This window comes from Cyprinus carpio, chromosome A21 (genome assembly GCF_018340385.1).
Source record: "Cyprinus carpio isolate SPL01 chromosome A21, ASM1834038v1, whole genome shotgun sequence".
Lineage (NCBI taxonomy): Eukaryota > Metazoa > Chordata > Actinopteri > Cypriniformes > Cyprinidae > Cyprinus > Cyprinus carpio.
In genome coordinates this window covers 15292667-15305502 of record NC_056592.1, presented here as the reverse complement: position 1 = coordinate 15305502, position 12836 = coordinate 15292667, and the positions used below count along the sequence as shown (strand labels likewise).

Below are 12836 nucleotides of genomic sequence, written 5' to 3'. Positions count from 1 at the left end.
TTCTAGCATGATTAACATGTTACTAGCGTGTTGTTAGCACGATTAGCAAGTGACTAGCATATCGCTAGCATGATTAACAAGTTACTAGCATGTTACTAGCATGTTCCTAGCATGATTAGCATGTGACTAGCATGTTGCTAGCATGATTAACAAGTTGCTAGCAAGTTTCTACCATGATTAGCAAGTTACTAGCATGTCGCTAGCATGATTAGCAAGTTACTAGCATGTCTCTAGCATGTTGTTAACGTGATTAGCAAGTGACTAGCATGTTGTTAGCATGTTTATCAAGTGACTAGAATGTTGCTAGCATGACTAGCAAGTGACTAGCATGTTGTTAGCATGGTTAGCAAAGTGACTAGCATATGGTTATCATGTTTAGCAAGTGACTAGCATGTTGCTAGCATGATTAGCAAGTGACTAGCATGTGATTAGCATGATTAGCAAAGTTACTAGCATGTTGTTAGCAAGAGACTAGCATGTGATTAGCATGATTAGCAAGTGACTAGCATGTTGCTAGCATGACATGTAAAATACGTTGTGGAACTATTGTGCAGTCAATAATATTAGCAAACTTTTATCATAGCAATTTTTTTGTAAACGTTTCTTTGGAGAACATAACCATACATATGAACACAAGATTGAATGCAACATAAAACAACTGATTATTTGTTATTAAAATACTTATATATGCCAAAAAATACTTACATTTATGGGTCTCTCTGCTTGCTCGGGCAACTATATTGCCGTATGCAGGGAAATTTATCATACCCCTTTGTTTGAAGTTAGGACATTTTTGTTTGAAGGGCTATCTGGCCCTTCCCCCTACCCCTCCAGCCAAAAGAGTATTGAGACACCCCTACCCTTTCACGTGAACGCATGAAACAAAGGGGTAAGGGGTAGAATTGGGATTGGGCCTATTAGGTCATACAACACATTATATGTAATATTATATGTAAGCATATTCAGAACAAAACAAAGTGATTATGAAGCACTAGCAAACAATACGTGTCACAATGGTGTAACAAGCACTTAATGTTTGTATACAAATTTGTATATGTGCCATGTTGGTTTTATAAACCTATAAAAAAAAATATTAGCTGTTTTTGTGTGTATCACTGGGTGTTATAATGTTAATTTAGATGTTTTTGTTTCTTTTTTGTTCTTTTGAGAGTTCCAGGTTGGTAAGATTAAATAAAATAGCTTGGATAAAATATTAAACCATAACAAATAACTTAAATTAGAATAAGTCCATGTATTGTATTTCATAAGCAAAAAAATTGCTGTTATTACTGTGTTATTACTATGTTATTACTATGTATTTCAGGCTTAATCAGCTGGCACGCACTATGGAGCTCCTCGTTAGTATAGTGGTAAGTATCCCCGCCTGTCACGCGGGAGACCGGGGTTCGATTCCCCGACGGGGAGACCAAAATATTTTTGTTTAATTTCTGTCTATAAAATAACCAGGAATTTTGAGTGGGCTTGTTCGTTTTTGTCAAATTACACCATATTGAAACCCCAGGAAAAAAGTGACAAAATTACAGTGTAAACAGTAGTTGTTTTATAGTTTTCTAATTGTTGCAGTGCTATGCAGTGAAGAGCTATTATGACAGGCAGGGCTATCATGGTAAGTTTGCCAAGAGTACATGCTGAATCATAATGATACTTTAAATTAATTTACAAATTTTTATACAATTTAAAGATTAAAGTAGTACAAAAATTGACTATGTCATTGAGTGTTCTTGATACCAATCCCTTTTTATTAATTCTTGTTTTGAGAAACAAGTTTGTTCACATTACATTCTAGACTTTGAAGACATTGTTGTGCAGTACTGCATAGAGCATATAAATTGAAACAATAACATTGACAAAGTTATGGTGGCACACAGGTTTTTTTTACACAGGAAGAACACTTGTGGTTGTGAACCAGTCAAACGGAAAGGTTGTCATGTTGAGAGCATTTCAGTAGCAATGTTTTTAAATATATCATTCGTGATTAGATTTGTTAGCCAGGTCTCAGGTTACAGTGTCATCACCAGCAAGTTAACAGAGAACTAGATATTCATGCTCACCTTTTTAGCGCACACAGTGTCCCACTTGATTTAATAGTGATTAGCCTAAACTTGTGAATCATGCATTAAGATGGATTAAGATAAATCTGTGTGTGTTCCAGTAAGGTATAATAGAGAAGTGGTTGTTCCCATTCTGCTGATTTGATGTTTTTGTTTGTGTTTGATGGTTTAGAATATATTATTAATATAGTTGTCAACTAATTTAGTAATCGATTCGTTGCTAAATAATTTTTTATTTGCCGTAAACGGCTCATTTCGTGCATATTTTACATCTGCGGTGACCAAAGTGTGGCAGTAATGAGCCACCGGAGGTTTTACTCAGCCAGTACAGCAGGAAAGCAGCGAATAGCCAATAGCTGGCCTCGTTTTATGTTGCGTCTCTGCAGCATTCAGCGTGATGGGTGAGGCAGGCGGGGCAGTGGAGTAAGCTCGAGAAAGAAAAAGAAAAAAGCGGAAGATTAAAACTAATCGAACGAAGTCATCCAAAGTGTGGGAGCACTTTACTTTGAGCCTACAAAAAAAGAGGAGTAACCTGTAAACTGCGGCTGTTTTCTGCGGCAGGGAACATATCCTCTTAAAAAGAGAGCAAGCATAAGCCCTGAACATTTGGACATGTTGACCTTTTTGCACTGCAATGCAGAGTTTTTCTCAAATAATGAGTGAATAGTGTTCTGCCCTCATTTCCCACAGGTAGTCGAATTCCTGTAAGTTCAGGCATAAGCTGTTTTGTTTAACATTTTATCCCTTTATTACATTGTGAATTTTGCACTGTTAAAAGGACAAATATTTAAATCCGATGAAAATCACAGTGTGCAAAGACTTTTATTTGTGCAGATTCTGCATTACAATGTTGTTTGCAAATGTTTAGTCATTTGCTTTTTAAACAATTAACATTTAAGCTTTGTCGTTTACCAGTTCATAATTCAGTCTTGCAGCCTAATTATACTGAATGAGAGAGGTTAATGTTTAAATGTATTTGAAAATGCACTTTTTTTCTAAGTATTCACTGCTCTTTTTCACACAGCAGGTTTTTTGTGTTGTGTGTCCAATTTTTTTTCTGGACAAAACTACTGATGGTTTTTACTTTAAATTTTACTTTAAAATGTGAGTCCATTCAGGTTTTATGCCATTGGCACTTTGTTTGAAGGATTGTTTACAATTTCACAGCAGAAGCTATAAAGCTGTTTCCCAGGTATAAGCTGTGTGTTTACAGGAAAAAAAAATAATAAAATGCAATTTACTGCAATTTTATTCCCTTTTTATTCTTATTCTTCGTGAAAATATGTTCTGATCGATTCCTTAATAAGCTTTGTTCGGGATGTTAAACTACTTTAGGAGCCCTAAGGACTGCCATTGGTGAAAACATTACTTGAAACCTCCTTGTGAAATTTGCTAGAGTATGTATGGGTCAGTGTTTTGATTGCAGAAGAGTTTGACTAACCAACACATAATAAAACACAACTCCAGGTATGTTTTGATGAGGATTAATGCAAAATGGTTTAAAATCTCTAAAAAAGTCTATGTTGAATGATAAAGACCCTTTGTGTAATAATTTACTTGGGGGGAAAAAAATGGGCAAAACTAAAATATTACATAAACCGATTCATCGATTAATCGTAAAAAGAATACCGATTAATCGATTAGCAAAATAATCGTTAGTTGCAGCCTACATGAAGTGGTTGTTCCCATTCTGCTGTAAGTGAAGGACATTAGATGTCATCCAAGTAACATAAAATATTTTGTCAAAAAAAATAAATAAAAAAATAAATAAAATTATATCATTTTTTAAGAATTAAAAATAATCTGATTTTGGAGTTTGACAATGAACACATTGCAACCAGGCTTGGTACGGCCCACAAAAACAAGCCAAAATGCTTTACATGTCTTGAAATATTAATTTCTGAACATTAAACATCGACTGTCAGTCTTTATTCACCTGTTTCTCGTCATTTCTCATTAAAGTAAATAGTGTAAACTACATCACTAATGTCATAGAATAGCATAGTTTAATAATGGTGGGGCACATTGTAACGCAGTGTTACAATGTACCCCATCTGCGCAACTGGAATTTAAAACTGGTTTGTGTCTTCTGCTAGTTATTGGTTATGTTTTAGAATTGGATATTTAATGATTAAAAGTATTTATAATCTGTTTAATAAAAACTGAGATAAAAAATGTAATTAAGCCAGAAATGTAATTTTAAACAGAGCCGGACAGTAACGGAGTACATTTACTTGAGTACAGTACTTAAGTACAATTTTGAGGGATCTGTACTTTACTCGACTATCATTTTTGGGGAGTACTCATGACTTTACTCAAGTACAATTGAGAGGCAAATATTGTTCTCTTTACTCCGCTACATTTCTATCCATAACCGTAAGTACCCGTTACTTCTTCGGCCCCGTCCACATGGAGACGGAGCTTACCCCAATCTGATCTTTTTTTCCCTCGACTCAAGAAATATGCGCGTCCACACGAAACCGAAAAACGATGTAGTACACATGCCAGACCAGCATGTGGCGCTGTAATTCTGCCACAGAGATGCACTAAAAACGGAGAAGAAGACTTGGACTATGCTCATAAACCTTGCGCGTGGTACACAAATGAACATAGAACAATACATTTATTAATCTTTGTTAATGTTAGTTAATAAAAAGACAATCGTTCAGTGTTTGTTCATGTTTTTGTTGCTATTACGTGACGTAGCAGTGTCTGATTAGGGCGAGACGTGGGCTGATGACTTCATCATTTCAGAAAATATACGGATTCGCCGTCCAGACGAAAACACAAAGGCGGCGTTTTCTTATTTATTCACTCTGGGACCCGGTTTCAAAAAACATCGGTTTCACTGTTCCAAAACGCCGGATTCCGTGTGGACGAAACGCCTATCTGATTAAAAATTTGTGTGACGGAAAAAAAGGAAAATCTCTGAAATTTGTTGTTTCCCTCTCAAACGTGATTGGATTGTGCAGGTGCCACTGATTGGGACACAGCCTATCAGCAATCACATTCAGCTATCCGCCAAAGACTTCATGACATTTGATTGAATTGAAGTACAGTACACACACACACACAGAGTTGTCACACATAGATTGTGTGTGTGAGAATGGTGTTATTCAGCTGAAAGTATTTTCTCCTGCCTTTGTCTGTATGTCTGTGAGAGGAAGGGGCTTAATACTGTCACTCAAATGAGCTGAATTTTATTTTTCCTTCTTTGTACGTTGACCTAAACACAGCTGATTAGCTGATTTTCTTTAATCATTATTATTTTCTCTTCTATGCTGCTTGTATAACACGGTCAGGTTCAGAGGTGTGTCAGAACATTGCTATATTGGCTTCTTTGCTGATTTAGGTTTATTGATTTGATTGATGTAAAAACAGAGAAACTCACATGTACACACAATTCTTAGCTGAATTTTCTTTTCTGATGTTACACATTAATGTACCTATTTTAACGATGTCCTTACTATGTTTCTTGGAACATGGTAGTTCCCTTGCTGTCAATGAAGGTTCAGAAAGCTCTCGGATTTCATAAAAATATCGTAATTTTTGTTCCGAAGATGAAAGAAGGTCTTGTAAGGTTTGTAAAGTAATGATAGAATTTAATTTTTATATATATATATATATATATATATATAGAGAGAGAGAGAGAGAGAGAGAGAGAGAGAGAGAGAGAGATTTAAAACAACAAAAAGTAATACAAATTACAAAAACACAATAAAATGACTAAAACTTTAACTAAAATTGACATTAAAAAGCAGAAAATACACAAATAAATAAAGAAATACTAACAAAAACTTATAGTATCGTAACGTTTGTAAAAATAAACGTTTGAGCTGGTTTGGTGTTTGAGATATTAAACATTCTTTTTTTGACTGTGTGATGTCACTCTCCACCCCTTATTGCGCAGTTCGTTTGTTGTTGTTTTTTTGTGGTTTTTTGTGCTTTTAACAAACTTTGTATCTATTTTCCTTCCGTAGATATAGCCAAAATATTTTCAGAGGCTGTGATGTCACTCTCCACCCCAGTTGAGCCGGTTTGTGCTGTTGAAATGAACGGCAAATCTATTTCTCCTTCTTAGAAATAACAAAACCAATTCTGGGCAGTGACGTCACTCTCCACCCCATGGCATCCAATTCTCTCCAAACCGGTGCCATTCGTTTGTGCTCAATTTGTGCTGGTTTGTGGTGTTAAAAGAAACCATGTAACTACCCTGTAAGCTTCTTTTATATAACAAAAATAAACTTTTTACGAACAGTGACGTCATTCTCCACCCCACGCAATCTAAATCGTTCCAAAACGGTGCCATTCATTTGTGCTCGATTTGTGCCGGTTTGTGCTGTTGAAATGAACGTCAAATATATTTCTCCTTCTTAGAAATAAAAACAATTCTGGGCAGTGACGTCACTCTCCACCCCATGGCGTCAAAATCTCACCAAACCGGTGCAATTTGTTTGTGCTCGATTTGTGCTGGTTTGTGCCATTAAAAGAAACAACCATAACCTCTTCTTAAATATAACAGAAACTTTACTCTCCACCCTGTTTAGCACGGCCACAGAGTTTTTTTGTTTTTTTTTAAGTGTTCGTGCTTCCTTAAAATTTTAAGTTTAGTCAGCTCCAAGTTTTACTAACTTCATATTTCAAAGTAGACAAAGCTTAATTTTCAAGGCAGCGTTAAGTTGAAATGGTGAGAGCAATTTTTTTATTTTTTATATATATAGTATATATATATAGGGTTTTTGTTAAATGTGAGCCAAAATCATCACAATTAAAAGAACCAAAGATTTAAACTACTTCAGTCTGTATGCATTGAGTAAGGAATAATTGACGATGGGCCGTTGAATTATTAGAAAAATAATGCACACCCGAGGTGGTGATGCGGCCACGACACGAAGCGGAGTGGCTGTTACACATCGGGTATGCATTATTTTTCTAATAATTCAACAGCCCAGAGTCAATTATTCTGCTTATACTACGGTTACCACACCTCAAGACATAGATCCGATGATTTATTTAAAGGAATTCGTCCGGTTTTTGTACTTAAATCGCTATTGTTATTAGGACTATTTCTTCCGCATCTCATCCAATGCTCTTTTGCTAGTACCAAAACGTTGTTTTAAAGCTGGTAAAGGAGGCTTGAGAGGTTGATAGCATTCTAATGCAGTTATTAATGAAGTTATTAGAAAGAGAGCGAGAGCTACAGAGACACACAAAGAGAGAGAGAGAGATTGTGTGAATTAGGCTAACATACCTCTATGGGTCTCTAAACACTTCTGCAGCAGCGTCTCTAAACAGCGCTGTTATTACATCGCTAGTGAGAAATGTCATGTGTAGCCTTTAAAGGGTAACTAAACCCCTGGTCAGAGCCTGACTCCACCCACTGGCAATATTTGAAAAATGCTGAAAAGTGGGTAGAGCACAGCGGAGATAGAGGGGACGAACCAAGGGTGGGGTTGAGCGGGTGGGGCGTGAACCTGAGACCCACAGTAACGGATTTATTGACAGCTGCTGTCAGAGTCGCTAAAATGGAGAGTGACTGTAGAGACGCAAGTAGCTTTGCAACAGAGCGTTCATTTGAAGTAGAGTACTTTTCTTCCCCATCTTCACCTGAAGTGAAGGATGTCGAGGTGTCTGTGGACACAGGGCCAGGACCTGAGCCATATCAATTCGAGCCGCTGGCTCAAACTGCGGTCTTAGCTTCCGCATCGCGATCGGCATCCGACGATGCTAGTGAAGCAGCCGCTACAGTGATTTTGACGGAACAAGATGGTTTTATACTGCCAAGGGGCATGGTAGCTCGTAACAAGGGCGTGGTGAGCTGGAAACTGCATACGTCACCTGCAACCGCTTACGTCACGTACCACCCCAAACATCCAGTAGGAAAAATAAACTGCAGTAGCCACCGTTCAACCTAAAGAGGGTAGCACTCAGATGTTTTTACACAATATATTGTAGAATTAAAACACTTTATACTCAAATGTCAAAAAAGTTACTCAAATCAATGAACAGCACTAATAAAGCCCCATTCTTACAGATCATTAACTAAAAAAAGTTGGTTTAGGGTTTAGTTACTCTTTAAGTTGCTACACTGTATAGGCTAACTGATAAAATCATCAGGGCAGCGCTGACAACAACTTTTTGAGCAAACTGCGTGACCGTTATTATAGCTTTACTATTGCGAAGTGATATGGAACTGTAATGGAGTCAATAGAGCGGCCTGGAACTACGTTCGCCGTGCGTTTCCCAGAAAATAATTGCACACCTCAGAACGTTCGTCAGCCAATCAGATTCAAGCATTCAACGGCCCCGTAGTATAAATTTATTTAATACAGAGTTTCACAATTCGAGTTGAATTACTGAAATAAATGAACTTTTCCACGACATTCTAATTTATTGAGGAAAATAGATACAGTGTTTGTTTTAACGGCACAAACGGGCACAAATCGAGCACAAACAAACTGCGCTGGTTTGGAGCGATTTGGGCAAAATGGGGTGGAGAGTGACGTCACGGTCAAAAAAAGAATTTTTAATATCTCAAGCACCAAACCAGCACAGACGTTCGTTTTTGTGGCACAAACGAATGGCATAGTTTTGGTGATTATTTATTTTTATGGGGTGCCAACTTCACGGCTTTTTATGTTCAATAGAAGGAAGAAACTAATAAGGGTTTAATTCTGGTTTAGAGGTAGTTGATGGTGAGTGAATTTTGATTTTTTTTGTGTTTTGTGTGTTTTATTTTTTTAATCTTAATAAAAAAGAGAAAAATAACTCACTGCTCTTGACTGAAGAACTTTAATAAAGTTGCTAAAGTTCAGCAGTAATAAAATAACTTTTTCAAATTTGAAGTACAGGTCTAGGGGCGGGGCCAGTGGGTTAACTGAGTTAAATTTATAAAGTGAGGCATGTGCGTAGGTTAATTTTGTGGTTTTTTTTTTCTTCTTCTTCTTCAAAAACGTATAAATGCATTGAGAAATGATGCTGCGTGGATGAGACAAATGTAAAATGCATGCCTACCTTGTGTCTCATATTTTTCTGATGCTTTATTCTTTGTTAGTTCAATCAGTTCCCTCCAGTGCCCGGTCTGGGCATTTTAGATATTTAATGCATAGGCCTACAGATAAGCTATATTGTATACTAAAAAGCTATTTTGTATCATCCTTTAGTATAATAACCTAAATGACAAATAAGACTTTTACCTACCGAAGAGATGCTCTACGACTTGACATCTATATATAGATGATCATAACGCGCTGATGCATGTTGGTAAACCGCCATGTTTATATACTGCAAAATAGCTGCTGCGTTGATTGAAGAAGGCTGTCTGTACGGTTTTATCGCTGCAGATGTGAATGCAGCAGATTCTGCAGCTCAGTCATTGCCACTATCGCTGATAATGTTTGAGAATTGTGTGGTTATGTTTGTGAGTTGTGTGGTTAAAAAAAATATTTCACGCTTTTAGTGCCTGTACCAGGAAATTAACGTGCGGGCACAATGTAGCATTATTCTTAAGTTATTATTCTTAAGTTTTCTTAAAATACTATACTATATATCAGCCTACTTGTTGTCGTTTATTTAGGTACCGTGGAATGAAACCATCTTTAATATTTAATGTTGTTCGTTTTTATTGTGTTTGTGTTGGGTTTTGTTGGTGTTGCGGTTATCACGTCTGCTTTACACGCAGAAGGTCCTGGGTTCGAGCCCCAGTGGAACCACGATTTTTAACAAGATGTTGTTTTAGGACGCATGTATAGTTTTACTTGCATTTAAATTTAGTCTTTTAGCCGACAATTTTAATTACTTTATCAGTTTAGAGTTTCTTTATCAGTGTATCCTGCATTCAGTGATGGTGTTAGGGCCATTAATGTCTGTTTACCCGCCTTATTCCAGTTATTTCAGCTGTACAAAGTGTCCATTAACTGTAAATAGCTTACTTCCGTATGTAAAAATAAGGTGTATGTGGCGTTTTCTACCAGGGCTCTGTGGGGCCTGAAGTTATTCCATAGGGGCTTTGAAGAAATAAAACATACAAAACTAATATCTACTAACCATTTTGACTAATGGTCAGCATATGTTATTCTTAAATGAAGTTATTATATATTAAAGGGTATGGTTTTATAGTAGTCACCAGCAGAAAAAAAAGTACCTTTGTTACCGAAAAAGTGGAGATGCCGGGGATTGAACCCGGGACCTCATACATGCGAAGCATGCGCTCTACCACTGAGCTACATCCCCACGTGACTTAAAAAGGGAGATTTTTTTTTAATAAAAATAGAAGCACAGAGGTATATTACTTTGCAGTGGTCATAGTCTCTTCTTTTAGCTTTCACTGCAAGTTTGTAGCACTTAAAGAGAGCAAAATAAAGACAATGTTACCGGGAAAACCGTTACATAAAAAACTTTTACCGTAGATGACTTAAAGGTGCTGTATGTAGGATTGACACCGAGTGGTTGAACTAGTTATTGCAGTCCAAATGTAAAATACCCGACAGCTCCTCCTCAGACTCGACGCACACGTAGGTTGGCAGATAGACGACACAAACAGGAACGAGCGCACTCGGGTCATTCTACAGAAACGTCCACTTTTGGTATGGCAAAATGTCTTAAAATGTATTTGTTTTTCTAACATTTAAACTTAGACCACATTATTAACCTTTTGACTTTATGAATACATAAAACTAATTATTTTCTTTTTAGTTTCTTTGTGCAATTATTTCAAGACCACATTTTTGTCACTGGTGTTACCTTCTTTATCAATATTAAAAGATTTAATAAAATATTTTGTTCTCGATTTTTTTTTTTTCAGCACATGTAGTCAGAGTCTCAACTGTAAAATTTCTGTAAAGGCTAGGGATAGAAAAATGGACGTTTCTGTAGAATGACCCACAGTTTGACGATGAACGAAATGAAATGCGGTGTGTTTTCCTCCAACTGGCAACCCGGGGTGCCGAAATACAATTGGGTAAACTGGCAGTGGGCGGGTTTCACAAACCAAAACAAAGACCAACATTCCAGCCGAACACACATTTTCAAAGGAGAATAACTGACTGTAGCATTGTTTTTCAGATAAACAAGTATGTTAACTTAGCATGTTTCTTAAATATCTGTAAACATATGGTATTTTTATGATTTAAGTCAAAATCTTACATACAGCACCTTTAAAGTTTTCTGAAATTAACCCTACTACACTTAAAAGTTACACTTCGAAAGCTGAAAGAAGAAGCATTGCTAATGCTGAACATGGAAATACAAAGGGTTTCTTCTAAACTTGTGAACAGGTCAACTGTCACGCATTTGCTGTGACACACCAGATTCAAGACCAAATTACAATAACACAAAATAAATAACAAAACCTGCTCACGGGATTTCCCCACCAGAACAGGGGGCCCGTTCTTTGAACGTTTTTGATTGTTGACGATTTGGCATGATCTCGGATTATCTGGTTCTTCGAAGCTCATCCTGGACTTGCTGTCATAGCAACAGGTCCGTAAACTTAAACCTAAACCTGCTTGGGAGCAGATTTATTTAATGTAAACAGGATTAGATTGCATCTTTTTAAGCAGAGTTGATATTTAAATATGCAAATAAATATAAAATTAAATATAAATATAAAAATCTATCCCATCCACTGCTACTCTATTACAAGAGTAACCTACTAATCCGGGGACACTCATTTAAAATAATAATCATTTAAAAATTTATTTGAAAATAATATTATAATGTTGTGTAATCTATACTATAGACACCGCCAGTTTTACTCATTGAAAGATTTATTCAAAAAAGAGCTTTAAAAGTATTATGCATAAGCTAACATTTTGTCACACCAGGGGCGTAGCCATCATTTCAGAAGTGACAGAAATGTCAAATACAATATTTTTATGTAGGCTATGTATGTATTATCATAATTATTATTATTTATTTTTTCTTTTTCTTTCTTTTTTTTTTTTTACAAGGAATTATTTTCTTATCTATTAAACTGCTGGACAATAATCAGTCATTTGTAATCTATCATTTTTCCTAATGGCAATTTTATGATTGTTCCTATATACTATGCAAAAATGGCGGTGGAAGAGACTCTTGCCGAACATCTTGCGCTGAATTCGGCCGCAGCCTGAAAGTCTCACCCCCTCCTTCATCAAAGCGTGTCGAGTCACATCTAACCTCGTTGGGAAGTCATATTCGGCTTCAGGTCAGGCGGCGGCCACACTCCATTCGATGGCGGTGCTTCAGGCCTACCAGGCAGAGCTATTGAAAGAGCTCGATGAGGAGGACGGCATCACCCCGGAGGCTGTGAAGGAACTGCGGGGGGCAATGGACTTGGCGCTACGTGCCACCAAGCACACTGCCCAAGCAGTCGGCCGTTCGATGGTGGGGATGGTGACAGTTGAGTGCCACCTTTGGCTCAGCCTCGCCGATATAAAAGAAAAAGATAAATCTATTCTTATGGATGCCCCGATCTCCAAGGACCGACTGTTTGGAGAGGTGGTCACCGTGGTGGTGGAGAAATTCAGGGCAGCAAAGCAGCAATCAGCCGCTTTGCGCAAGCTGATTCCGCGCAGGCCCAGGGAAACGGAGCGCTGTCAGACGCCGGCGGCGTGCTTGTGTTCATCGTTTTTACACCGCCAACGAGGCACCCTGTGGGAAGAGCCATCAACTACGGAACCCCTTCGTAAGGATTGGGGTCCTAGGGCTTATCCACCGGCTCACCAGCGCCAGTGGAAAAGACTGGACCTGAGCTTGACGGCGAAAACCTCTCGTCCTCAGGCT

At 37.4% G+C, this 12836-nt stretch overlaps 3 non-coding genes across 3 annotated transcripts; 2 read left to right on the top strand and 1 right to left on the bottom strand.

The window, feature by feature from the left end:
• The first annotated feature begins 1353 nt into the window (after positions 1 to 1353).
• Positions 1354 to 1425, top strand: trnad-guc. The gene has a single exon. It is a non-coding gene; the product is annotated as a tRNA-Asp (tRNA).
• Positions 1426 to 9710: 8285 nt separating this feature from the next.
• Positions 9711 to 9784, top strand: trnav-uac. Its single transcript has one exon. It is a non-coding gene; the product is annotated as a tRNA-Val (tRNA).
• Positions 9785 to 10232: 448 nt separating this feature from the next.
• Positions 10233 to 10304, bottom strand: trnaa-cgc. The gene has a single exon. It is a non-coding gene; the product is annotated as a tRNA-Ala (tRNA).
• Positions 10305 to 12836: the final 2532 nt, after the last annotated feature.